The sequence below is a fragment of the Pongo pygmaeus genome, chromosome 11 (genome assembly GCF_028885625.2).
Source record: "Pongo pygmaeus isolate AG05252 chromosome 11, NHGRI_mPonPyg2-v2.0_pri, whole genome shotgun sequence".
In the NCBI taxonomy this organism is placed as follows: Eukaryota; Metazoa; Chordata; class Mammalia; order Primates; family Hominidae; genus Pongo; species Pongo pygmaeus.
In genome coordinates, this window is record NC_072384.2 from 43,621,747 (window position 1) to 43,648,619 (window position 26,873).

The 26,873-nt window shown below is 37.4% G+C and overlaps 1 protein-coding gene across 10 annotated transcripts in view; it reads right to left on the reverse strand.

Annotated features, from left to right (window-relative positions):
- The window catches only part of GTDC1 (glycosyltransferase like domain containing 1), a 409,636-nt gene that overhangs the window by 289,189 nt on the left and 93,574 nt on the right, over nucleotides 1–26,873 (reverse strand). The window contains exon 1 of one of the 10 annotated variants that reach the window (XM_054477584.2): nucleotides 11,225–11,347. The exons of the other annotated variants lie outside the window; for them this stretch is intronic. The gene's annotated coding sequence lies outside the window, so the exon portion shown is untranslated. Of the gene's footprint in view, nucleotides 1–11,224; nucleotides 11,348–26,873 lie in introns of those variants that run through there. 10 annotated transcript variants of the gene reach the window in all.

Sequence of the window (26,873 nt, forward strand, 5' to 3'; positions counted from 1 at the left end):
TTTGCCAAATATTAACAGAAAATCCACCCTAGAGATTGATGAAAGCATTCAGGATACACTGAGGGTGAAGATGGAGAAATGCAAACAGTCCACACAAACAAGTAGAACAGGTTAAAACAGTAAAAGGATTCTAGGCCAAAGCAATTGTTTTAAAACATAACAGCATAAAAACAACACACTACTGAGGCCTTGCCTCACTGAGCATCCAGGAGGGTGCAGGGTCAGCTGCTTCACTTAATACCCACTTCTAAGAAAAAAACTGCAAAGAGCCTCACTTAGGCAGAGTGGTGCTTCCTATCCTGGGTGCACGTTAGAATCCCCTGGACAGCTTAAAACAAAAACCTAAAAATCCACACTTAGGAGCCATAACCAGATATTCTGGTTTCATCAATAATTTATAGATGCTACTCAGGGTGATTTCTTAGGTGCAACTAGGGCTGAGAAATATGCCAGAAAGCACTGGTTCTCGAAGTGTGGTCCCTGGACCAGTAGCAGCAGCAACAGCAACAGGAAACATGTTTGAAATGCAAATTCTCAGGCCTCACCCCAGACCTAGTGAACCAGAAACTCTGGAGTGAGGCCCAGTGTTTTAACAAGTCTTTCAAATAATTCTCAGATGCACTATGTTTGAAAAACACTGCTTTAGAGTAAGAATGGCCTGGTTTTCAATTCTCTCTCCACAATTTACTAGCTATATGACCCTTGGTCAGCTCTCTAAACTTCTTCCCTCACATGCAAAATAAAAGAGTTAGCTACCATTTCTTTAACATCGAATGTGTGCCAGGGTATGCCAATAAGCACTTTATATACATGATAATTGAACCCTCACAAGTTTGTCAGATAGATATTATTACCATTTTACACCAAAAGATTATGAACCTCATCCAATATTACAAAGCTAGTAAGCAGAATCAGAATTTAAACTCAAGTTTTTAAAATTCCAGAATTACTGCTCTTTCCCTATTCCTCAAAATATTCTTGCTGATCTTTCTTTTTTATTCTTCCTTCCTTTCTTTTCTTCTGTTTTGTCTTCCTTTCTTTCTGCCAATCTTTCTTTGTCTTCCTTTCTTTAGGAGGAAGCTTATCTTGTTACTATAAAGCTAGATATTACCTAGTGTGTAAGTGTGTATAGTATTTACTATGTGACTACAAAGTACTTAGCATTCTACCACATGCCAGAAAGAAAAGAATTAAAATACAAAAAAAAATAAAAAGAAAGAAAGAAATCATAGTAATGAAGTTATGAGCTAGTTGGAGATAGATCCATTTTGCAAAACATAGGGACACATATGATTTCATTCTTAACTGGCGGGTGGAAAACAGAAATAACTCAGAAATTCATGAGATTGGAGCTCAGAGACCAAGGCATGACGCCAGGAAGTGGAAGTTTGACTTGCCCTGAAACAAGGAGTAAAAAGTTTCTCCAGCACAGGAGGCGAAACAACAGCTAGAGAACATAGTACAATAGAAAATAAAGCTAAACTAGTTAAATGGGTCCAGATTGTGACTCAGAATAAGAAGAGCTTAGCTTTAGTACAGTAAAAATATATAATGTTTTTTCACAGAATATTTTTGATGAACTGACAGTAAAGAGGTAAAGTTAAAATCAAGTCATAGGAACTTATCCTAGAAAAAATATGAACCAAGGGTTATGCTGAAAAAAAACAAGCAGGAGAAAAAGTTATTTCTATTATTAAAAGTGTTAAGTGTGATCCACTCTTTACTGTTTCCATGGGCTATTCATATCCATTACATAATATTTTCAATCATCCACTAATCCAACCAACACTGACTGATCACATTAAGCTAGGTATCAAGGATAAAAAGACAAGTAAGCTTCTGACTCAGGGCACATGGAGCAGCTTTACATAAGAAACAGACTGCCAAATGTTTTATGCAACATTAACATAAAGTTATTAGGAATTCCAAAGGCCACTATAGATAGACCAATTGTTAGGAATGACTGTTGTGAAATTCCTGAAAGTCAATGAAGTATAAGCTAGCCAAAATGTTATGCATATAAAATATAAGAGGCCAGGCGTGGTGGCTCACGCCTGTAATCCCAGCACTTTCGGAGGCCGAGGCAGGTGGATCACTTGAGGTCACGAGTTCGAGACCAGCCTGGCCAAGATGGCAAAACCCCGTCTCTATTAAAAATACAAAAATTAGCCGGGCTTGGTGGCATGTGGCTGCAGTCCCAGCACTTTGGGAGGCTGAGACATAAGAATCACCCGAACGCAGGTGGCAGAGGTTGCAGTGAGCCAAAATTGCACCACTGCACTCCAGCCTGGGTGACAGAGCAAGACTCTACCTAAAAAAAAAATTTTTTAAAAAAGAGTATTCTGTCTATACTAGCATACTAGCATCATAATCATCACGTCACAAATGGAGTATCCCCAGTTAATCCACATTTAGGCTTACATATGGCTAAGAAAGGCAGGCAAACATAAAATCTAGAGGTGAGCTTTAAATATTCACATCACTCATTCCATTTTGTGCTGAAGAGCTAATCAAAAACTATGCTCAGAAACTCACAGGAAGATTCTACCAATGTATTGAGGAAAAACTGGAAGGCACAATGGGATAACTGCATTTATTAACATCTAAGGTTTCTAAGTCTGTCAATGACAGTCCAATGCTGTATAACATCTTCTTCTTTAGTTTTACTATAATCTGACAACTCCATAATGCCCATTTATCTCCAAGAACCAATTTAAGATGCTGTATGTATGGCCACCAGACTATGCTTGAATAACAAGGCACTAGGGTTATTTTTTTCTCAGAATAAATGTGAATGGAATTTGCTATATTAGGAATGATAGCATTTTGCAAACAATATAACTTAAGAAACAGTAATGAATCTCTATTGAAGCTGTTTATTAATAACCTACACAAATATAATCAAAGAACTGAATCCCAGCTGTTAGAAATGACTTGAAAGGTCACTTGGTAAAATACTAGCTTTTATCCCTTATGGTATCTAGACCATATATAGTGTTAAAATTAAAACAATGATATCAAAAGACATCCAAGTACTTTAAGTGATAATTTATCTGGCCCCAATATATCCAACTCATATATACTACTGTATTTTACTAAAGTTCAATCGCCTATCATCTCATTCTTTAATAATATAAACTATATATGACAATGTGGCAGGACTAAAAGGTTGGTACTTGACAGCGGTTTAATTTCAATAAAAGTGACTGGTACAAAATCATTTTTTAAAATATTCAGACCATGCTATACAGATATTCACATGCACTTGGATCTATAAGCATTAAAGAACTTGTTTAGATTTACTGGCGCTATACCTGCTGTCATGAAACAAAACAGTTGTAAAGGGTGATCAAACACATCTTTGCCTCAAGTATCCTGTAAATGTTTTCCACTAACACGGTCCTAAAAGTTAACAGTCAAAGTAATTCAAAGGTTTCTCTTTATTTCTATATTTAAATCATCACAAGTTTGATCAAGCATGCAAATCCCTTTGGGCTCAGGGTTCCCATCAAAATGTCTTATAGAAACATTAAAAATTGAATGGGCATAAACAACTCCAACAGTGCAGAGCTCATGACAGCACTGCTGTGATCTATGTGTTTCATGTACAACAACACTGCGGAAGTTTGCAAGGGAAGATGAGCAACTAATTACTGTCTTTTGCTTGAGGGCAGGTGTGCTGATCTCTACAGGTGTCTCTGCAGTGCTCTGCCTAATGTATTGCTTCTTGAAGACATTCACTGTAACGACTTGCTAAAGCCCTGCAAAACATCTGACAGAATACCAAACTGTTGGGTGTTCAGGAAGAAATATGTGTGACTTCTTAAAGTTAGCACTAAGGAGAAACAACAGTTGGGGGAGGCTTTGTATTTTCTGTGAAAGAATAATAAAAAAGTAAGTAACATAAAACTATATTAGTCAGACACATTAAACTAGGATACTAATATTATCTTAATAAGTACAGAAAGTTTTTCAAAGAAAATTCGGCTATTCTTATTAAACAAGAAATTTTTTTTTAAACCCAAATAATAATCTTACAGTGGACCATCATTTTCATTTGTGAAAGCACAGTAGACAATGCACGGTATTCAGTTTTATAAGGATCGAAAAAAAAAATCTGAGAAATTACCCACTATAAGAAATTAGTAAATTAGATGGTCATCTGATGATAGGACAGGTGAGAAATACCATTCACATGTGATGCCACTACAGGATTAATATTCCTTAAGATCTTTCCTATAACATGGAAAGAAGCAAGCTTAAGAATGAAGAGATACACAAAGCAAAGATAAACATTCCCTGCTTTGCTGCCTGCTACCTGCATGATCTCAGACAAGAAGTGTAACCTCTTTATGCTTCAATTTTCTCATCTAATAATAAACAACACCCACTCCAATAGGGTTATTATTAAATGAGACAGTGTCCCTTCACTATTTGGCACAGGGCTTGGCATGAGTAAGTGCTTAATAAATTGTAATTAGCATCATGAAAATTTCCAAAAGACTAATGTCTCCTATCACTAGTGGAGCATCAGCCTGTCTAAAAGCATCTTGGAAAGTAAAGACTCATCAGTGGGATGCTATTTTCAAAATATGTGATATGTTATATGGTACATCTTTTTAAGTATAAATATATAGCCTGGCTTTTGAGAAATCAGTCAGTAACAAACACGCAACAAAACCTTTAATTCTTTACTTTTTCTGAGTGATCATCATCTTGGTGAAAAGCCTCTATTTGTAATGTTGAAAATTTGTGGAAAAGTTCATTGTTTTCAAACAATAATGAAAAGTATCACACTATTTCAAACTTTATCTACTTAAGAAAGACTCTGGTAAAATCAAAGTTAACATTTTCAGGCAATGAATCTGCTCAGAATAAGAAAATGCTAGGAAATGATAATATAAGATTTATACACATTATTTTCATCTACAATTCTCTATTTGTGTTTTTCTTTAACCAAATAGAATTAAGATGGTATTTCAGATCATCATTACTATTAATCATCAGCTGTGTAAACAAAACATCATTCACCTTTTAAAAAATCAATAAAGCAAGGGTTAAAATTGTTTCAGACCATTCTGGAATAAACCAAAAAGGGAAAAAATTTAAAGTAAGATGTGTAATAAATATATAAAAATAACATAGCATTTCCAAAATTAAAAATAATTAGACTCATGGGAATAATCAGAATATAATTATTTGAAGTAGTATCCCTCCCTCTCCCGGTAGATTAGTTCATCGTATGCTCATTTCTTCAAACCTAGGCATTGAAATAATCTTTGGTTCTCTCTCCTTTTAGTCCCTTCTTCCTGGTATCCATTCTGCAGTTTTCAATGGCATCTCAACCACCAGGAATGTTAAGAACTAATCTACTGTACTTCCCTTAACACAGACCTAATTATGTCACTTCCTCCAACCCCAAAGATCTAGTCTAATGGGGGAGACAGGCATATAGATACATAAAAATGCGTGTGCACATATATGAGTACATATAGACATGGGCACATGTGAAGTATTAATACTAAGGGAGGATAAATCAGAAGCCAATTCATTTTGCCTGCCATTAGCCAAAGAAAGTTTCACATAGCTGATGACAGCTAGGTGAAATAATGCCTAGAAAACAAATTTAAAGCTCCATGTATGGGTCTCCAATATAGAGCCTCAATTTACTGCGTTCCAACTATATCCCACACTCTCCTCACATGGACTCAGATGCCTTCATTCTCTTACCATAGTGGACAACCTGCTGTCACTTAGCTTTTTGAGTCCCTCTGCCTTGAATCTCCTCTTCATCCTCCCTATCTTTAAAATATGACATCCTTATACCCAGACATTCTTCTACTCAGTTTTCTTCTACAGTTAAAGGAATCAAAAAGGCTTGGACTTTGCAAGAGCAAGCGGAAAGACAATGGAACATAAGCATTTCCTTCCAAAAACCTATAGGAAAGTTATTTCCAACTTAGAATTTAATTATTCAAGCAAATTATCAATCAAGTGAGAAAACTGAATAAAGATATTTTTTCTCTCACAAAACCTTTCTCAGGAATACTACAGGAAATATAAACAAAAACGTAAGAGTAAGACAAGAAGGAAAACACTATGAGATTCAAGAAAAGGCAAAGGAAGTTCCTAGGTTAAGAGCAAGGAAAAATCCCAGAAGAGGCAGGTCTAGAGAATGTGATGGGAGGAGAATGGAAGTCTGCTGGAAGAATGTCTTCAAGAAAAAAATTGAAATGTATTATCTGATGTAATTCCCTTTATGGAAAATTATAAGTAGTTCATAGAAGGTATAGGAAGAATTATTAAGAGGGACGAAAAGCTAAGCAAATGAAAAAACAAGGCATTATTAATTTCATGAAATACAAAAACTCAGAAGCAAACTTTTCATCAGAATTAATTACAATATGCTCATCTATGAATAATAGCTACATAATATAATAATGCAACACTAAGCCAAAAATTGGAATCTAACTATATTGGGAATGTGAGGGAAAGAGATGGCTGTGTAATAGTGAAAAATCTTCAAAGACCATAATATAAAGTCAACAATGTCTAAAATAAATTAACTCAAAAGATAGCAATGTGTATATATGTAATTTAGCAATGCGGAGATATATAATGACTAGAGGAAACAGATAAAAGGCCGCCTCTAGAGAAAGGACCACTGTATTTTCCCTTCTTTTTTTTGACAGGGTCTCATTTTCATATCCCAGGCTGGAGTGCAGTGGCACAATTTCAGTTCACTGCAGCCTTGACTTCCCGGGCTCAGGAGATTCTCCCACCTCAGCCCCCACCCTAAGTAGCTGGGACTACAGGCACACGCCACCACACCTAACTAATTTTTTTTTGGTTTTTGTTTCTTGGTAGAGATGGGGTTTCACCATACTGCACAGGCTGGTCTCGCATTCTTAGGCTCAAGTGATCCACCCACCTTAGCCTCCCAAAGTGACAGGATTATAGATGTGCACCACTGAGCCCAGCCACCACTGTATTTTCTAATAGGCCTTTAACAACTATTCAAATGTTAAACTAGGTGAATGTATTACTTTGGCAAAATAAGTTTTAATTTAAAAGAAACAGTCATGTTCATGAGGATGTTTCTGACAGTGTTTTACATAATAGTAAAACACAGAAACAATCTAAACGGTCAGCAATAGGTGACTAGTTAACATTTTATCTGTGATAGTTAAAAAGACTATGTAGTCATTTTAAATGATGTTGCAGAAAAATATTTAGTGGACATGGAGAAATGTTCATATTATAAAATTTAAAAATGACAGGTCAAAAAGAGCTAAGAACAAAACAATGAAATATACATGAAAATATGAATGGTAATTTTAGAATTTTTTTTCTCTCTGTGCTTTTCTGGTTTGCTGAATTTTCTAAAGTAAATGCAGCTTCAGAAACACAAAGAAAATAAACTAAAATTGTAATGCAACTCATCACTCATGGTACTATTTAAATAGTGTCACCTAATGATGGCCAAGCTAGAATTAACTCCTCCCTCCCAATGCAGTTTACACATGCCACTATCAGCACAGCTGCACAACCTGCTTTGTATCGCAGGTAACTGTTTATGTCTGTTCTTGCATCTGATTTACCCTGCTGAAAACAGGACAGTGTCTAACCCACCATTCAGTGTAGGCTGAATGGGATATGTCTGTGCTTCTGAAGACAATCCCCTAAAATGAGGAAATTCCAAAAACAACCTGAGTAAAGTCTTTTTTTAACTTAAAAAAAAAAAAAACAGAGTATTGACTGATTAGTTTTGAGAGGGATAACAGTCATATAAAATATAAGATCTCAGGTTGGTCGCTCTGATCGTTCTTCAGTCTCATCTCACATATATTGTCTCTCAAACTGACTTCAGAAACATTTTGTCCTTTGTCTGAAGTCTTCAGTGGGGCAGTGTTCAAATGTAGACCTTCAGGATTTCTTAACAGATCCAAGTTTATCACCCCAAAATGACATTTACTTAAGAATTCAATTTATAGAACATTACTTACCCACAGTTTGACTATAGATAAATTTGGATTAGGATTATTTCTCTTTATGTGAGTGTAGGATTTCCAAATGAAGTCGAAATTTAAATGTTTTGTGGAGCAAACATGACTTTCATAATGTTTGGTTTTTATTTAGATCTAGTTTCAAAATGATTAATAAATGATGCAACGCAAATTCTAGAAACAGAACTTTTCTGGGCAAAACCAGAAAACACTCATTTTTGTATGCAAAAGATTAACTCTTTTCTGTATAAAGGTATGAACAATCAGTACATTTTATTTTAAAAATCATAAAAAGATTCTACTATACCATCCTAGTGGGGCTGTTTTATCCATGAGATCAACTGCTACTTTTCAGCACGCTTTCAGAATAGACCATGCATGTGTAAGAGGAGTCACAGAGAACAGAATGTTATGAAGTAAAGAGCTATTTACCCACCCTCACTTTCCCATCCCCAGAGGTCTGAGCAGGAGGGCATAAGGACAAGGCAAATGGCCTTTTATAGATTGAGGTTACACTGTCTACTGAGTGACAATTATATGGAAAAAGGACTGAATTAAAGTCTATGAATACAACAGGATCTGTACACTTTTATTTTTCAAATTGTTTATCAACATTAAAAATAAACAAGGAGGGAGGTAACTGCAAAAGGATACCTTGCTTTACAATATAATGTGCCATCAGTTGGTTTTACATATTGTTATATGTAATCCAGATTTAAATTATTACAGAGAGTGGACAACGCAGAAAACTCAAAACCAAAAATGTCAGGGATAATACCAACTGAACTTTATTTGAGCATCTTAGAAATTTTAAGATAATAAAACATAAGGTTTGTTTTACAAAAAATTCACTTTACCATCAATTTTTGAAAAACATATCCTCTACAGTAAGCAAAATACATTCTTAAGAATTCTAGAAAATGTAAACCAATCTAAAATATAGAAAGCAGATCAGCAATTGTCTGGGAACAGAGATGGGAGACTGATTTCAAGAGGACACAAGAGATCTCTCTGGGGTGACAGCAATAACCAAATCATAAATGTGGTGGTGGTTGTAAAGCTGTATTTTTTATCAAAACTTATCACACTGCCGTGGTTTTTTTTTTTTTTTTTTTTTTTTGTGAGATGGAGTCTTGCTCTGTTGCCCAGGCTGGAGGGGAATGGAGCCATATTGGCATCTTGGCTTACCGCAGCCTCCACCTCCCAGGTTCCAGCGATTCTCCTGCCTCAGCCTCCCAAGTAGCTGGGTTTACAGGCGTGCACCACCATGCCCAGCTAATTTTTGTATTTTTAGTAGAGACAGGATTTTACCATGTTGACCAGGCTGGTCTCACACTCCTGACCTCAGGTGCCTGCCCACCTCAGCCTCCCAAAGTGCTGGGATTACAAGCACGAGCCACCGTGCCTAGCCCACACTGCCATTTAAAATGGGTAGTTTAAGTAATTTAGACCTGGATAAAATTGATATAAAAATACATCATAACAGTTGATTATATCTGATAATCATTATAATTTCCTAAAAACTTTTATGTAAATTTGTTACATTTCTGACACAAGGTTAAACATACCATGAGTAAAAACCAGCTGTGTGAAAGCATTACTTTACACTTACCAGTCATACTAACCTCTTAGTGAGCTCAACACACTGCCATCCACACTATGCTTACTATATATTACTTTATATTACTGGTTAATTTTCCTGAATTGCTCTTTAAGGCCGGAAAAAAACAAAACAAAACAAAACAAAACAAAAAAAACCCTGTACCATGTATTTATTAGCATTCCCTAATATCTAGCTCAATTCATTCCACAAATGTGCTTAGACATTGACTTATACAATCCAACACTTCAGAAAAGTAGTTATCTTTTCTTTCTTAGTAAAAAAAGCAGCAAGTTCCAAACAATATTATTTTAGAAGATTAAAAGAAACTTTTTAAATTGTCATTTAAGTTTTAAAAATGTAAAATTTTAAAACAGTTAAAATTTTATAAGTTAAAACATTTTAAGTTTAAAGTGAACTTATAATGAGCCATTTTGAATCCAAAATGAGCCACTTTGTATAAAAGTAGTTCTTTTAAGGTGGAAATATTACCATTTTCTTTATTTCCGTTGTGACTGTTTCCACTGCATACAAATTTTGCTAAAATAATTACAAATAATGTATTATCTCATACTTAGCAGAAATTGGCTTGAGATAACTTGTTTCTCAAACCTTAATACTTAGTTTACTAATTATTATTTTAAAAATTAATTACACAGTAATCAAGACAGTGTGGTATGGTGAAACAGACAAATAGATCAATGGAACAGAAGAGAGAGCTCAGAAATAGACGCACACAAATATAGTCAACTGATACTTGACAAAGGAGCAAAGGCAATTCAATGGAGAAAGGAGAGTCTCCAATAAATGATGTTGGAACAACTGGACATCCACATGCAGAAAAAAATGAATCTAGATGAAGACCTTACAATATACTTTACAAAAATTAACACAAAATAGATCATAATGAAGACCTTACAATACACTTTACAGAAATTAACTCAAAATAGATCATAAACCTAAACATAAAATGTAAAACTATAAATCTACTAGAAGAGAAATAAAAGAAATTAGATGATCTTGGGTTTTGCAGTGACTTTTTAGATATAACACCAAAAACATGATCCATGACAAAAAAAAAAGTTGTTAAGCTAAACTTCATTAAAATGAAAAACTTCTGCTTTGTGAAAGACACTCTCAAGAGAATAAGAAGACAAGTCACAGACTGAGAGAAAATATTTTCAAAATACATATCTGATAAAGGACTGTTAGCTAAAATATATTTTTTAAAACCCTTAAAACTCAATAATAAGTAAACAAGCAATTAAAAATGGGCAAGGCCAGGTGCAGTGGCTCACACTTGTAATCCTAGCACTTTGGGAGGTGGAGGTGGGAGGACTGCTTGAGGGCAGGAGTTGGAGACCAGCCTAGGCAACACAGTGAGAACCTGTCTCTATGGTTTTTTTTTAATGTATAACATTAAAAATACAATTATTTAATGGACATAAAGGCAGGCCACAGTGGCTCAGACTTGCAATCCCAGAATTTTGGGAGGCCAAGGCAGGAGGAATGCTTGAATTGAGAAGTCTGAGACAAGCCTGGGCAACAAAGCAAGACCCTGTCTCTACAAAGAATAAATTTGAAAAAAGATTAATTAGCCAAGCACAATGACACACACCTGTAGTCCCAGTTATTGGGGAAGCAGAGGGAAAAGAATCACTGGAGCCCAGGAATTTGAGGCTGCAGGGAGCTAGAATCATGACACTGCACTCAGTCCAGCCTGGGTGAAAGAGCAAGACCCTGTCTCTTTAAAAAAAAAAAAAAAAAAAAGTAAGGTGGGGCAAACGCTCTGAACAAACACTTCACCAAAGATGATATACAAATGACAAATAAGCGTATGAAAAGATGCTCAAATATCACGTTAATAGGAAATCACAAAATGAAACACTGAGATAGCACTACATACTTATCATAATAGCTAAAATCCAAAACAATAACAACTGACAACACCAATTACTGAAGACAATGTAGAGCAAAAAGAACATTGCTCACCACTGCTCCTTTTTGTTGAAACTACAAAATGGTATAGCCACTTTGGATAACAGTTTTGCAGTTCCTACAAAATTTAACACGCTCTTACCATGCAATCCAGCAACTGTGCTTCTTGGTATTTATCCAAATGAGTAGAAAACTTACATACATGCAAAAACCTGCACGCAAATGTTTATATCAGCTTTACTCAGAAGTGCCAAAACTTGGAAGTGGCCAAAATGTCCTCCAAAAAGTGAATGGATAAACTGTGGTATATCCATACAATGGAATATTACTTAGTGCTAAAAAGAAATGAGCTCTCAAACCACAAAAAGACATGGAGAAATGATATGGTTTGGCTGTGTTCTCAACTAAATCTCATCTTGAATTATAGTTCCCATAATCCCCACATGTTGTGGGAGGAGCCTGGTGGGAGGTAATTGAATCATGGGAGTGGTCACCCCCATGCTGTTCTCATGATAGTGAGTTGTCAAAAGATCTAATGGTTTTATAAGGAGCTTTTCCCCCTTTGCTTGGCACTTCTCTCTCCTGCTGCCATGTGAAGGACATATTTGCTTCACCTTCCGCCATAATGGTTCTCCTGAGGCCTCCCCAGCCATGCAGAACAGTGAGTCAATTAAATCTCTTTCCTTTATAAATTACCCAGTCTTGGGTATTTCTTCATAGCAGCATGAAAGCAAACTAATGCAGTAAATTAGTACCGGGATAGTGGGGTGCTGCTATAAAGACAGCAGAAAATGTGGAAACGACTTTGGAATTGGGTAACAAGCAGAGGTTGGAACAGTTTGGAGGGCTCAGAAGAAGACAGGAAAATGTGGGAAAGTTTGGAACTTCCTAGAGACTTGTTGAATGTCTTTGGCCAAAATGCTGATAGTGATACAGACAATGAAGTCCAGGCTGAGGTGGTCTCAGATGGAGATGAGGAACTTCTTGGGAAATACAGTAAAGTTCACTCTTGCCATGCCAAGAGACTGGTAGCATTTTGTCCCTGCCCTAGAGATCTGTGAGACTTAGAACTTGAGTGAGATGATCTGGGTATTTGGCAGAAGAAATTCCTAAGCACCAAAGCATTCAAGAGGTGACAGAGCATAAAAGTCTGGAAAATTTGCAGCCTAACAATGAAGTAGAAAAAAAAAAAAAAAACATTTTCTAGGGAAAAATTCAAACCAGCTGCAGAAATTTTCATAAGTAACGAGGAGCCAAATGCTAATAACCAAGACAGGGGAAAATGTCTCCAGGGCATGTTAGAGACCTTCTCAATAGCCCCTTCCATCACAGGCCCACAGGCCTAGGAGGGAAAAATGGTTTCCTGGGCTGGGTCCAAACTCCTCCTCCCTGCTGTGTGCAGCCTCAAGAATTGGCGACCTGTGTTCCAGCCGCTCCAGCCATGGCTAAAAGGGTCCAATGCACAGCTCAGGCTGTTGCTTCACAGGATGCAAGCCCCTAGCCTTGGTAGCTTCCACATAATGTTGGTCCCATGGGTGCTCAAAAGTCAAGAATTAAGGTTTGAGGCCAGGTGCAGTGGCTCATGCCTGTAATCCCAGCACTTTGGGAGGCCAAGGCGGGCAGATCACCTGAGGTCAGGAGTTCAAGACCAGCCTGGCCAAAGTGGTGAAACCCCATCTCTACTAAAAATACAAAAATTAGTTGGGCATGGTTGTGGGCACCTGTAATCCCAGCTACTTGGGAGGCTGAGGCAGGAGAATCGTTTGAATCCAGGAGGCAGAGGTTGCAGTGAGCTGAGATCATGCCATTGCACTCCAGCCTGGGTGACAGGGTGAGACTCTGTCTCTAAATAAATAAATAAATAAAATACAAAAAAAGTAATTAAGGTTTGGGAACCTCCAAATAAATTTCAGAAGATGCATGGAAACACCTGGATGTCCAGGCAGAAGTTTGCTGCAGGGGTGGAGCACTCATGGAGAACCCTCTGCTATAGCAGTGGGGAAGAGAAATGTGGAATTGGAGGCCCACACAGAGTCCCCACTGGGGCACTGCCTAGTGGAGCTGTGAGAAGAGGACCACCATCCTCCAGACCCCACCCCAAAATGGGAGATCTAGCAACAGCTTGCACTGTGTACCTAGAAAAGCCACAGACACTAAACACAAGCCCATAAAAGCAGTCAGGAGGGAAGCTGTACCCTGCAAAGCCACAGGGGCAGAGCTGCCCAAGGCCACAGAAGCCCATCTCTTGCATCAGTGTGACCTGGATGTGAGACATGGAGTAAAAGAGAATCATTTTGCAACTTTAAGGTTTAATGACTGCCCTATTGCATTTCAGACTTACATGGGGCCTGTAGCCCCTTTGTTTTGGCCAGTTTCACCCATCTGCAATGGGTGTATTTACCCAATGCCTGTACCCCCACTGTAACTAGGAAGTAACTAACTTGCTTTTGATTTCACGGGCTCATAGGCAGACAGGACTTGCTTTGTCTCAGATGAGACTTTGGACTTGGACTTCTGAGTTAATGATGGAATGAGCTAAGACTTTGGTGGACTGTTGGAAAGGCATGATTGTGTTTTGAAAGGTGAGGATAGAAGATTTGGGAGGGGCCAGGGGCAAAATGATATGATTTGGCTGTATCCCCACCCAAATCTCATCTTGAATTGTAGTTCCCATTATCCCCATGTGCCATGGGAGGGGCCTGGTGGGACGTAATTGAATCATGAGGGCAGTTACCCCCATGCTGTTCTTAAGATAGTGAGTGAGTTCTCAAAAAATCCGATGGTTTTATAAGGAGCTTTTCCCCCTTTGCTCAGCACTTCTCTCTTCGGCCACAATGTGAAGGACAAGTTTGCTTTGGTTTCCGCCATGGTTGTTTTCCTGACGTCTCTCCAGCCATATGGAACTGTGAGTCAATTAAACCTCTTTCCTTTATAAATTACGCAGTGTCGGGTATTTCTTCATAGCAGCAGGAGAGTGGACTAATACAAGAAACATATATTGCTAAGTGAAAGAAGTTAATCTGACAAGACTGCAAAAGTTGTAAGATTGCAACTAGAAAACATTCTGGAAAAGACAAAAGTATACAGACAGGATCAGTTGTTACCAGGGATTCTGAAGGAGGGAGAGAGGAAGGGATGAACAAGTAAACCACAGAGGATTTTTAGGGCATTAAAACTATGCTGTATGATACCACAAGGGTGAATACATGTCATTATATTGTTTGTCAAAATGCATAGAAGGTGTAACACAAAGAGCAAAACTGAATTTTAGGCCTTTGGTTGATAATGATGTATAAATATTGGTTCATCTATTGTAACAAACACACACCACTGCGGTGGGGGAGGTTGATGGTTGGGGGAAGGCTGAAGGGGACTATCCTCTATATTTCCTATTCAGTTTTGCTCTGGACCTAAAACTGTTCTTAAAAAATAAAGTCTATTAATTATTTTTAAATTAATTACATATGATAAGTTATTTCTAAAATAAAGTCCAGGTTCTGGTGTGTGCAGTTTAATACTAAATGTAATGCAATGGTTCTCCTGCTCATATAACAAAAAAAAAATGCACCTTTTCCTTAAAACACATCAGATTCTCTGAAAAATATATTTCTCCAAGAGAAGTTGATCATATGTGATTTTATGAGAAATTCGACAGGCTTCCCATGTTGAGGAGCTGTTCTTATTGTCAAAATATGAAGTTTTACAATGTCAGCTTCACTTTTACAATGACAGTTTCAAAAGATTATGTCCCCAATGCCAATAAAGATACTTATACACCAAGCGGCCAATGTTCACCAATATGTATTAACTCCACAGTTTTACCATATTACATATAATTGATTTCTTCATTCAGTCTCTGATATTTATTGCTTTTCTCTCCGAATATATTTTAAAAATTCATGCATAAAGACCTCCCAATATAAAAAATTATTAAGAGCTGCCATAAAAAAGAATGAGTTCATGTCCTCTGCAGGGACATGAATGAAGCTGGAAACCATCATCCTCAGCAAACTAACACAGGAATAGAAAACCAAACACAGCATGTTCTCACTCATTAGTGGGGTTGAACAAAAAGAACACACAGACACAGGGAGGGGAACATCACACACTGGGACCCATTGGCGGGTGGAGGGAAAGGGGAGGCAGAGCATTAGGAAAAATACCTAACGCATGCAGGGCTTAAAACCTAGATGACGGGTTGATAGATGCAGCAAACCACCATGGCACATGTACACCTATGTAACAAACCCACATATTCAGCACATGTATCCCAGAACTAAAAGTTAAAAAAAAAAATTTCTTTAAAAGGAGTTGCCAAGTTGTAAATACACTAAATATTAAATGAGCTTAATATAGACATCTTGTTTCAAAAACAAAAAGTAAAGTCTAATATCAGGATATTTTACTACTATGTTCTTAAGAACACAGTGATAGCAAATAAACTAAAAAAAATTTTTAAAGATGAGCAGAAGACAGTCTCTACTCCAGAAACAAACTGAAAAAAAAAAAAGAAAACCAGAACAAAAATAATGAGCACTTCATCAACAAAACAAAGACACAGCCATAACCACAAACCACAAACTATTTTTAAAAATCTGCCAAATTATGCGATATCTGGAATCAAAATGAGAAATAATCCTGAGAGCCTATCTGCACTCCCTAAGAACTCAAGCAGAACAAAGATTTCCCTAAAATTTGAATGGTTCTAAAGCCCATTCCAGTAAACTCTAATTGGAGTTATGATATTAAGTTTCTACCTAGGAGAGAATAGGAAAGGTTTCTCCAGAAAACATGTCTATACCACAGAAGGAGAGAGAAAAAAAAAAAAAAGACATTCTTATTGTCAATGACCTAGCTTCCTAGCTCAGAATGACTGCCAAATGGGGTCAAAGAGAGGGGACACAGCTATCACTAGACTACTTACTACATAGGCTCCTATGACTCATGGGCCTCAATGGCACAGTGACCTTCACAGTACTACAAACTGAGGTGAGACATGTCCCTCAAAGAAAAGAAATATCTTGGGTGATGGAGTATTTGAGATAACCCAAATAGAAATGCAAATTTATCACTTGCACTTCATTTATCCCCTCTCCCTAATACTCAATACATGCATCTAACATCACACTTTTTTCAGGCAATATCTGTCCTTAATGAAATTGATCCTATTCAAAAATGAGTAACAACCAGAAATAAATCAGCAAAGAAATTACACAGAACTACCAAAAATTGGGGTGGAGAAACATAGGCAAATGGCAGATTAAGAGAAAAACTGTCAACAGAGACAGAAAAATCATACAAATAATTTCCAGTCTAAAAGAAATGATAAAGAATATAAGCTACTTCAAAGTAAAGGGGTTCAAAGAAAATTATGAAATATCTAAGAAAAGATAAGACAACTAAAGGAGATGAAAAGCAAGTTGGCAGGCTAAGGGTGAAGACTGGGAGGAAAAATCATAGATTAAAGCCACCAATGAAGTGACAACAAAACAGAATATTCAGTACTAAAACAGTCAGAAAAAGAAGGGACAAGCATTAAAAAAAGATGAAACGGAAATACAAAGATATATAAGAGATAAGTATAGAAGGTAAAAGATACCCAGTTAATACATACTTAACATTCTTGCAAAAAAAAAAACAAAAAACAGCAGAACAAATGAAAGAGGAAAAAAAAGGAAAGATATAATAAAAGAAAACTTTTACTTAGGGAGAAGAAAGGAAATACTAACAAAAGAAACCATTCCAGAAAAACTGAATTCAAAGTAATTAACACTAAAACAAATTTTTCTGATGTTACGGAATTCAAGAGAGATAAAACATAAACATGAATTCCTTAGGTTATCAAGGTAGGAAAATCAATTCTGGCCTCAGACTTCTCTATATTACCATCAGTCACCATTATCTGGAGATGGTAGGGCAACGTCTTTCACAGTTGTAAGGCAAAGATATGAAATCCAGTTATGTGATACCCAGCCAAATTGACCATAAAGCTTAAAAGCAACCTACAAACACTTTCAATCATCCAATTACTCAGAAAATACAACATCCATAAGCTCTTCTTAAGAAGTGTATACACATAAGGACAGACATATAAGTATATAGATATAGATATAACCAAAAGGGAGAACTATCAAATTCAGCCAGCTAAGAAATGAATCAAAATAAACAGTAAAAAAAATGAAGAAATGGAGATATGTGTTAGTATAAAGACTAAATTTATTTTTGCAGGATGGACATAGAATAGCTTGTTTGTCCTCAGAATGAATAGGTTTTCTTTACAGAAAGTAATCATGACAGGGTATGAATAATAAACAAGGCTGCTTTAATGTTACCTCCCATTATCAAGTAAAAAGAAAAGAAGAATAAAAAGGTATACTAAATTCTAACAGAATAAGCTAGGGAGAATTGTTCCTACAGCCACAGGTACCCCAAAGAAACAAGTTATTCCTTTTCTGATCATCCAGAGATAGAAGGACAGTCAGTGGATGTCAGCAGGTACACCAGAAGCGGCATTTCCAATAGTCTCTGAATGTCCTGTGAAATAGCAACTGGACCTCTTGCTTTTTTGTTTGTATTTTGTTTTGAGACAGAGTCTTACTGTGTTGCCCAGGCTGGAGTGCAGTGGCACAATCTCAGCTCACTGCAGCCTCTACCTCCTGGGTTCAAGTAATCCTCTCGCCTCAGCCTCCTCAGTAGCTGGGATTACAGACACACGTCACCTCACCTTGCTAATTTTTGTACTTTTGGTAGAGACGGGGTTTCATCATGTTAGCCAGGCTGGTCTCAAACTTCTGACCTCAAGTGATCCAACCACCTCAGCCTCTCAAAGTGCTGGGATTACAGGCATGAGCCACCCCGCCCAGCAGGATCTCTGCTTTTATGAAGCCAACTGGATTTATTATTTCCATGGCAAAAACCACAATGACTTTTGCACCAACCTAATAGTAATGACTCTTTTTGACAGTGACCAAGCATTCTGGGGTTTTGCTATTCAGGAACAAATAATCCACCAATCTTTTAAAAAATATACAACTAAAAGAAAATAAAACTCTTACATCTGAAGGATTACACTTAAACTAAAATGCAAACTTGCTATTTTATAATTAAGTTGCACAGGCCAATTTGATTTTACTCTACAGGAATTCAGGGTCTAAGAAAAGAAATTTATCTTTAAAAAACAAAAATAAAGTGGTATTTATTTGGGAGCATTGGTTCCCCAGACTGGAATTTTCTCAGTGACCACACCTCTCAGGATTTTAGGACAATTTTCCATTATAAAAGAGTAGTTAGTAAGCACTGAATGCTTTTAAATATAAAACTAAAACTAAATAACTGTTAACATTAATTATAAAATAGAATGCAAATGTCGCACAGCTTGACAAGGTACAAATTTAATATAACTATAAAAATTTGGAGGTGGGAGAAAGAAAGTCTGCTAATTTTTAACTTTTCATAGCAGGAAATAAACTGATGCGATAATATGTAGTTAACTTTTAAAATGAAATGATCCTAGTCTCTTTTTTCATAATTGTTTTTTTCAACTTTAGTGAAAACACTTATTGTGAATTCCTTATTGTAAAAAAATCACTTATTTAATTACTGTAATTCTTTTAATTTTCTTTCATTTCTGTTCAAATGAAATAACATCATTTTTATTTAAACAAAAATAGTATGCAGGATACTCCTGCTTCACCTTCATTTTTTTCTTAGTTCTCCCTCTATAAATATATGTATGTGTGTGGGTATTTGTGGGTGTGGATATGCAGAAGAGGGAAAACATCTGAAGTGACATTCCAAGTTATAATGATTATTTATGTGTAGTAGAATTTGTTTAATTTTTTATCCTTAATGGTTGTAATTTTTATAGTGAGTACATAATCATTTAATGCAAATCTTTATTTTAAGAGCTTGGTAGGGCAATATCATTTAAATCATAAATCTGACTCAGAAGAGCACATCATACATGTCCCCACATATTTCTGTACTTATTCATTCATTCACACTCATTTATTCAATCAGTAACTAATGCCCACTATGTAGAAGTAAAATAGACATTAAACTGTATTAAACTTAGGTGAGTGCCATCAGGCACTTAATAAGAGAAAGCTTATACTACATAATTATAAACCATACATGAAACATGTTATGTTCTAAATGAAAAGCATTGTTCTCATAAAATATAAAACCTGGAAGAATAAATACAACATAAATACAACTAACAGAATTTAAACATTTAATTCATACTTAGTGAATGCTATAAATTTTTTTGTAATATAGTAGATATAAGATTTTAAAAAAAAGAAAAAGGAGTTCATCTTATTCCAACCTTTAAACTAAAGCAAAATCTAAATAAATAAAAGTGGCATCTCAACATAGTGGCATAGGGTTCGAGCCTTTCTAGTGGGAAAAAGGAACCATACTTCCCATTCTAGAAAAAACTGTTTTCTCTCATCTGCTTTATTGTATTCAATATCTTCTACTTCATCCTATTCTCCTGAGTTACCTCTCTCTGTACAGCCTACCAATCTAATAAGTTTTTTGGCATAAAGGGGAAAGTCTAATGCCTTCTTAGCATATTTTTCCCTAAGAACACATTTAATCAAATGCCCTATTTCTAATTCCTCATAACTGTGTTGCTCTTTTTAAGAAACAATCCTTAAGAATTAACTGAATGAATAAAGTGATGGGAACCACCAGATTAAATTATTTACCAGAAACATTCTAAATTTCAGGGAGGGGGGAATGATATTTAAGCAAAAATAATAACCAGCAAAACCTAAAAAGATTTTTTTTTCAAAAATATGTATATCAATGCATGTCCTTGGTTTACACCTGGTTTTGCTCTGAAATGGGGGAAAGCCCAGATAACACTCTTCCAAAAGGTTAAATATAATTTCCTCCAGTTGCATTTTGAAACCCACATACATAATGACATTTGTTAGTTGAGTCTCCACATATGCCCTGCAAAAAAGTGGTAAACATTCTCAAAGGTGATGCAAACTGCAGGTATGCAACAGGAAATGCTAAAAAGTGTAGTATTTATACAGTGTTGAAAGCTCTCAGGGAGATGACTCAAAAGTATTTTAAAACCGTTCTTTGAAACTTGAAGTGCATTTAGCACCAAAACACAGGTTTTATAAATATGAATGAAAAACTTTATATAAGTTATGAATTGCATATATCTTGCCATTTTTGAAAACTGTTTTGCTGGAAGACAATGTGATTATGTATCACCTTCTTTTAACTTTTATTTTTTTGCCCTATGATTCTTCATATCAACATAGAAGAATTCAGAGGGGAAAAAATTAAAACTGATTCATTTAAGTAACTTTGATACAAGCATATCCAATTTTCTCTCCACACCCAGAGTAAAAAGGGTGGAGGCAGAAAGAGAAGAAAGGAGGAGCATTAACAAAATGGAAAGTAAGATTGTAGACAGAAGAAACATGTGGGCTTATAATATGGCTCTTCTCCCACAGAATGGAAATGGCAACAATGATATATACATAAAAGGTCAAAAAAATGAGCCATGAACCATGGTTAGAAAATGTAAGGTTATTTAGTGAGTCAGGCACTGCCACCCAGCTCCAGCACCAACATTTACCACCATTACCACAGACAATGGAAGATGGCTGCTGGAGTGCTCCTCATTAGGAAGTCCAGTGTAGTACCTGCTATTCAAGATGCTGTTCTTACTGGCTTTGGTCAAGGGCTGTAACAATGAAGCATAATTCAAAGAGTTCCAAACCAGCCTGGGCAACATAGCAAAACACTATCTCTAAAAAATTAAAAATTAAAAAATAAGCTGGGGGTGATGGGTCACACCTATAGCCTCAGCTACTCAAGAGGCTGAGGCAGGAGGATAGCTTGAGCCCAGGAGTTCGAGGCTGCAGTGAGCTACAATCATGCCACTGCACTCCAGCCTGGGTGACAGAGCAAGACCCTGTCTCAAAAAAAAAAAAAAAAATGAAAGGGGAGACAGGAGGGGAGGGGAGATAGGAGAGGACGGGAGGGAAGGGGGGAGGGGAGGGGAGACGGAATGGGAGGGGAGATGGGAGGAGAGGTGAGAGGGGAGGGGAGAGGTAGGGGAGGGAAGAGGGAGAGGAGGAGGAGGGGAAGGGAGGGGACGGGAGGAGACGGGAGGGAAGCGGAGATGGAATGGGAGGGGAGATGGGAGGAGAGGTGAGATGGGGGGAGAGGGGAGAGGGGAGAGGGGAGCGGGGAAAGGGAAGAGGGGAGGGGAGAGGAGATGGGAGGGGAGGGGAGAGGAAGAGAGGGGAGGGGAGAGGAAGAGAGGGGAGGGGAGCGGAGCGAAGATGGAATGGGAGAGGAGATGGGAGGACAGGTGAGATGGGAGGAGAGGGGAGAAGGGAAAGGGAAGAGGGGAAGGGAGAGGGGAAGGGAGAAGAGGGGAGGGGAGGAGAGGGGAAGGGAGGGCAGGGGAGGGGAGGGGAGGGGAGGGAAGAATATGGGCTTCATAGGCCTGTAGACCATGGCTCACAACCCACATCTCCATAGTCGAGTTGACACATGTAAGGCACTTACTGCTTGGCAGGTACGCAGCAAGCTTTCAGGATATGTGCTCCCTTCCCTATGTCCCTCTTTCATTTTTTTTTTTTTCACTCAAATTTTTACCTAACACAATAAGATCTAAGACATTTAAAACTATACTGTTCCTAGGACCAACAAGAAAGGCTGCCAATTTAAGTTTTAATACAGTGGTTTTGGATACTGTACATTGATATGGGTGACCTCTGATGGTCTCTTTTACACCTATGGAAAACATCGTTCAGGTGAATAGAGAAACAGTGTACCATAGTGCAAAGATGTCTGGACATGTTGTCACTATATTTGGGTCCTGGTCATGGCCCTACCAATCATGTGCTCTATGGCAAATTACAGCTGCCCTGAATCTTGGCTTCCTCATGTGGGTGGATCACCTGAGGTCAGGAGTTCAAGACCAGCCTGGCCAACATGGTGAAACCCTGTCTCTACTAAAAATACAAAAATTAGCTAGGCATCTGATGGCAGATGCCTGTAATCCCAGCTACTTGGGAGGCTGAGGCAGGAGAATTGTTTCAACCAGGAGGAAGAGGTTGCAATGAGCCGAGATCGTGCCATTGCACTCCTGCCTGGGTGACAGAGTGAGACTTTGTCTCCAAAAAAAGAGAAAATCAGAATACTGCACTAGACCGAGACACTTTCCAGCTTTAAAATTGTATTCTATTGTCTAAGTATTGCTTGAAATTCAACTGGGCTAGGCACTATAAGAGGCAAAAAGAGTAAGTATGAGGTCCACCTAAATATAAAAAACTGACAAGCTACCTACAGAGAAAAGAGACAGATACATGACAATTAATTAATGGGAGCTATTCATGTATAGAACATAAGCACTATGATAGAAACATTATATAATAATATAAAAAGATACACTATATAATAAAACAAAAATACCTTTTCTAAAACAAATGAGGGATAAAAGAAGCTGTAGAAATAGCATGAACTAAGAAGAGAAGCAGAACTTAAGTCTGCAAGCCTTCGTACCTCATGTTTAAAATGCAGATAATAACACCTAATATTTATTTGTCAAAACACAAAGGGGATAAATTATATGATCTCTTAAGGGTCCACTGAGAGCCAATGTCACATATTCTATAGTAGGATACAGATAACAAAAACTTAGAAGCTGGAAAGACTATCTTATTGTGGGAAAAAAAACTAAGAGAGATGAGGAGGAGGAGAATTGAATTGAGAATACTTTGAAATTTTTAGTATGGTACCCAAAATCCTTCACAATCTGGTCCCAACTTTCCTTTCTAGCCTATTTCCCACATCCCACCACCACCAAATCTCACATTTTCAGGGGGCTATTTATCATGCCCTGATTTTGGTCCCAAGTAACTGAAAATAAGGAAATGTGACTTAAAATTGAAACCAAATGGATCAAAACAGAGATATGAAAGTTCCCCTGCTTCCTTAGCTCTTGCGACTTCCCTGTAACTTGACAGAATACTTAAACATATCTAAAAGGAGAATGCACCCATCTAGAAGCTATGGGAAATACGGGTGAGGCTAGTCAGGAAAGAAATCCAAGAAGTCACCTAGGCAAATGCTGACAAGGTCAAGCTAAGCTACCAAGAGAGGGAAAGTGGTGGCTGACTTGACTCCAATAACATGATTTCCTTGGCAAAGATATTCCTACGGTGGGTAAGACTGCCTCAAGCTAACTCAGGTAAGAGATACTTCTTAACACAAATATCCTTCCTGGATCTCTTTCCATGCTCCACATGTGGTCTTCCAGTAATGTGACTTCCCATGTATCTTGCCAGGAGAGGAGGAGCGCAATGGTCAGAAATGCTGGCTAAACTTGACAGCTGTATTTCTCAATCAATTGACCTCCATATTAATAACTTGGCTTCCCAAGAATCCTGTCTACAGGAAAACAGGGAGGCAGTGTACTGATTTGTCAAGTTAAGCAATCCAATCTACTTGACAGTTGTATTTCTCACTGGAAATTAATAAACTGACATACTGACAAACATATATAAACATATAGATATCCATGTATCAGTTTCCAAGATCTTGGTTAATGCAAGCCCACTCCTGAGACAGACCCACTCCCAATGGGCTCAGCAAATCAGGTGTCTGAAAGTATAAGGTCAAACACCAGACCTTGAACTGGGATGATTCAACCAAGGGAAGGCCAGTCACTTGAGGCCTATTGGCAGCAATACACCACTTTGCATGGCCTTGCAACAAATGCCTTTAACATTCACACTACAAAATATGGCAAATATATCTGTAACTTCATCCCTGTATTCATACAATATTTCCTCTTTCAAGAATACCCTCGGCCAGGCGCGGTGGCTCACGCCTGTAATCCCAGCACTTTGGGAGGCTGAGGTGGGCAGATCACGAGGTCAGGAGATCGAGACTATCCTCGCTAATACGGTGAAACTCTGTCTCTAATAAAAATACAAAAAATTAGCCAGGGGTGGTAGGACGCGCCTGTAATTCCAGCTACTTGGGAGGCTGAGCAGGAGAATCGCTTGAACCCGGGAGGCGGAGGTTGCAGTGAGCCAAGATCACGCCATTGCACTCCAGCTTGGCAACAGGGCGAGACTCCATCTCAAAAAAATAAAAAATAAAAAATAAGAATGCCCTCCTCCCACCCCTTCTCTAACTGGAGACCTCCTCCTCTTCCTTTAAGGTTACAGCTCAAATGTCCATTCTTAGTCACATCTTCCTCAGTTACTCAGGTAAAATTAATCACATCCCTAGCAACCTAGGCACACCACCCTCTGCCAGCACTCTCAAATCAGAGTGGAGAATCCAGTTTGACTCCTTCCATCAACTGCTCACCTCCCCAACAAGGCCCACACATTCATCTATATTCACAGCTCCTATCATGGCACCCTGTATGCTCTAAGTGCTCACTAAGAGTTGAGAAGTAGAAAGTAAAGAGCTGGAATACGTAAAGAATTTGAGGTGAAATAATTCTATAAAGGGAGAAAATAACCAGCTAAGAAAGTGAGAAAGTAGGACTAGATGAGGTCATTGTGAGAAGAGAACAAGGTCAAGAGCAGAGTTCACTGTGGAGGGTTACTGGAGAAAATGATGGAAAGGAAATTTATGAACAAATTACTAAAGATACTAGAAGGTTAATAAAGGGGTGTAAATAGGATTAAGTAGCAAAAGCAAGCCATAGAAAGTTCTTAGAAAGAGGGGTAACATCCAGAATTTGAAAAACGGCAAAAAGTGGTTGTAAAAAAGAATCAGAGCTTGGGAGCCAGGGTCGAAATCACTACCCCACAGCCCCATCACACTTAATGACTAGCAAGTTATTTAACTTCTGTAAGCCTCAATTTCCTTATCCATAAAATTTTCTTTACCTATAGATACAACAATATCTACTTTGCATGGTAGTTTTGAAGATTAGATGGTATCTAGATCAGTGGCTGAGACATTGTACCAATCGATAGTAGCTGCTACTGTGATTGGTTTTACAAACATTAATCTAGCAATGTAAGTAAAATGAATTAAAGGAGGACTGGAAGTTGAAACATCTCTTAAGAGGAAACTGCAATAGTCACTTGCTTTGGGCACAGGTATGATCTTAAATTCACTTTAACTTGGCCTTAGTAATGGCTTTACCCTTAACCAGCAATGATACCTCAGGCAAGTCACTACTACTTTCAGTACATATGTCCCCACCTGCAGACTGAGTTAATAAACTCTGACCTTCTTACTTCACAAATTTGTTGTATGGGTTATTTTAAATCAAGAAAAAAAATACATTTGAAAGTGTTTCACAAACTATAAAGTACCTTGGGGAAAAGAAAGAAATGAAGAACATGGGGCAATTTTAGGAAACATTTTCAGGAAAGACTCAAGGACATTAGAGGTATCGGAAGGTAAGGGACACAGCATAAAGGACACCACACTAAAAATGTCAAGGTATTAAGAGAATGCTTCTTTAAAAGAAATGCAGAAATTGAGAGGAAAAAAATAATCTGAAGGAGATGATTTGGGATCTATTCTAAGATGAAAAGTGCAGGACTAGAGTTTAGGTGATAGGCAATGATATGAAATGGAACTCTGAGAATCACCAGCAATATCCATCAGGGTGAGAGAATTATGATTTATCTGTGATACAAATGCTAAACAAGAAGAACTGAAGTTATTATAAGATTCAAAATGGAATAAGTAAACGCCTAGCAAAGGAAAAGTACAAACCCACCCTAACACCTCAGAGACAGGTATTACAGGAAGAAGAGTAGGCAGCAGAGACTTCAAAGGAAAGTGCTCATGTAGCTGAAAAGCCAAGGTCATGTGACATTAGCATGTCAAGGAGATTGAGAACTGAGAAAAATAACCCTCTACATTTGGCTAGATGTGGTCACCAGTGACCTTCATGAGTGCAGTTCCAGTACAGAGGTGGGACAAAAGCCAGATTGCAAGGAGTTAATCATAATTCTATGATCCTAACATGAAAAAGCAGCTGCCAGTAAACTGAAGGTGAAATTCACAGATAAGAGAAAAGCACATTTAATAATTGAAAGGGGACAAACTTTATCTCCAGAAAGCTTCTTAGGATTTTTAACACTTCCACAGGAGAAATAGGACTTTGGTTTTTCAAAATCTCCTGAAAGTTATATTTAAGTAGTAAAACAGATGAAAATTTTCCTGCAACTGAAAGACAAAAAGAGAGAGAGAGGTGAGTTAGCCCTAACAGCAATCTAAACTTTTGATTACAATTCATTCACATGCTCTAAATAAGGTATTTCAATACATTATACTTAATAACAACTGTAGTGCTATGGACTGAG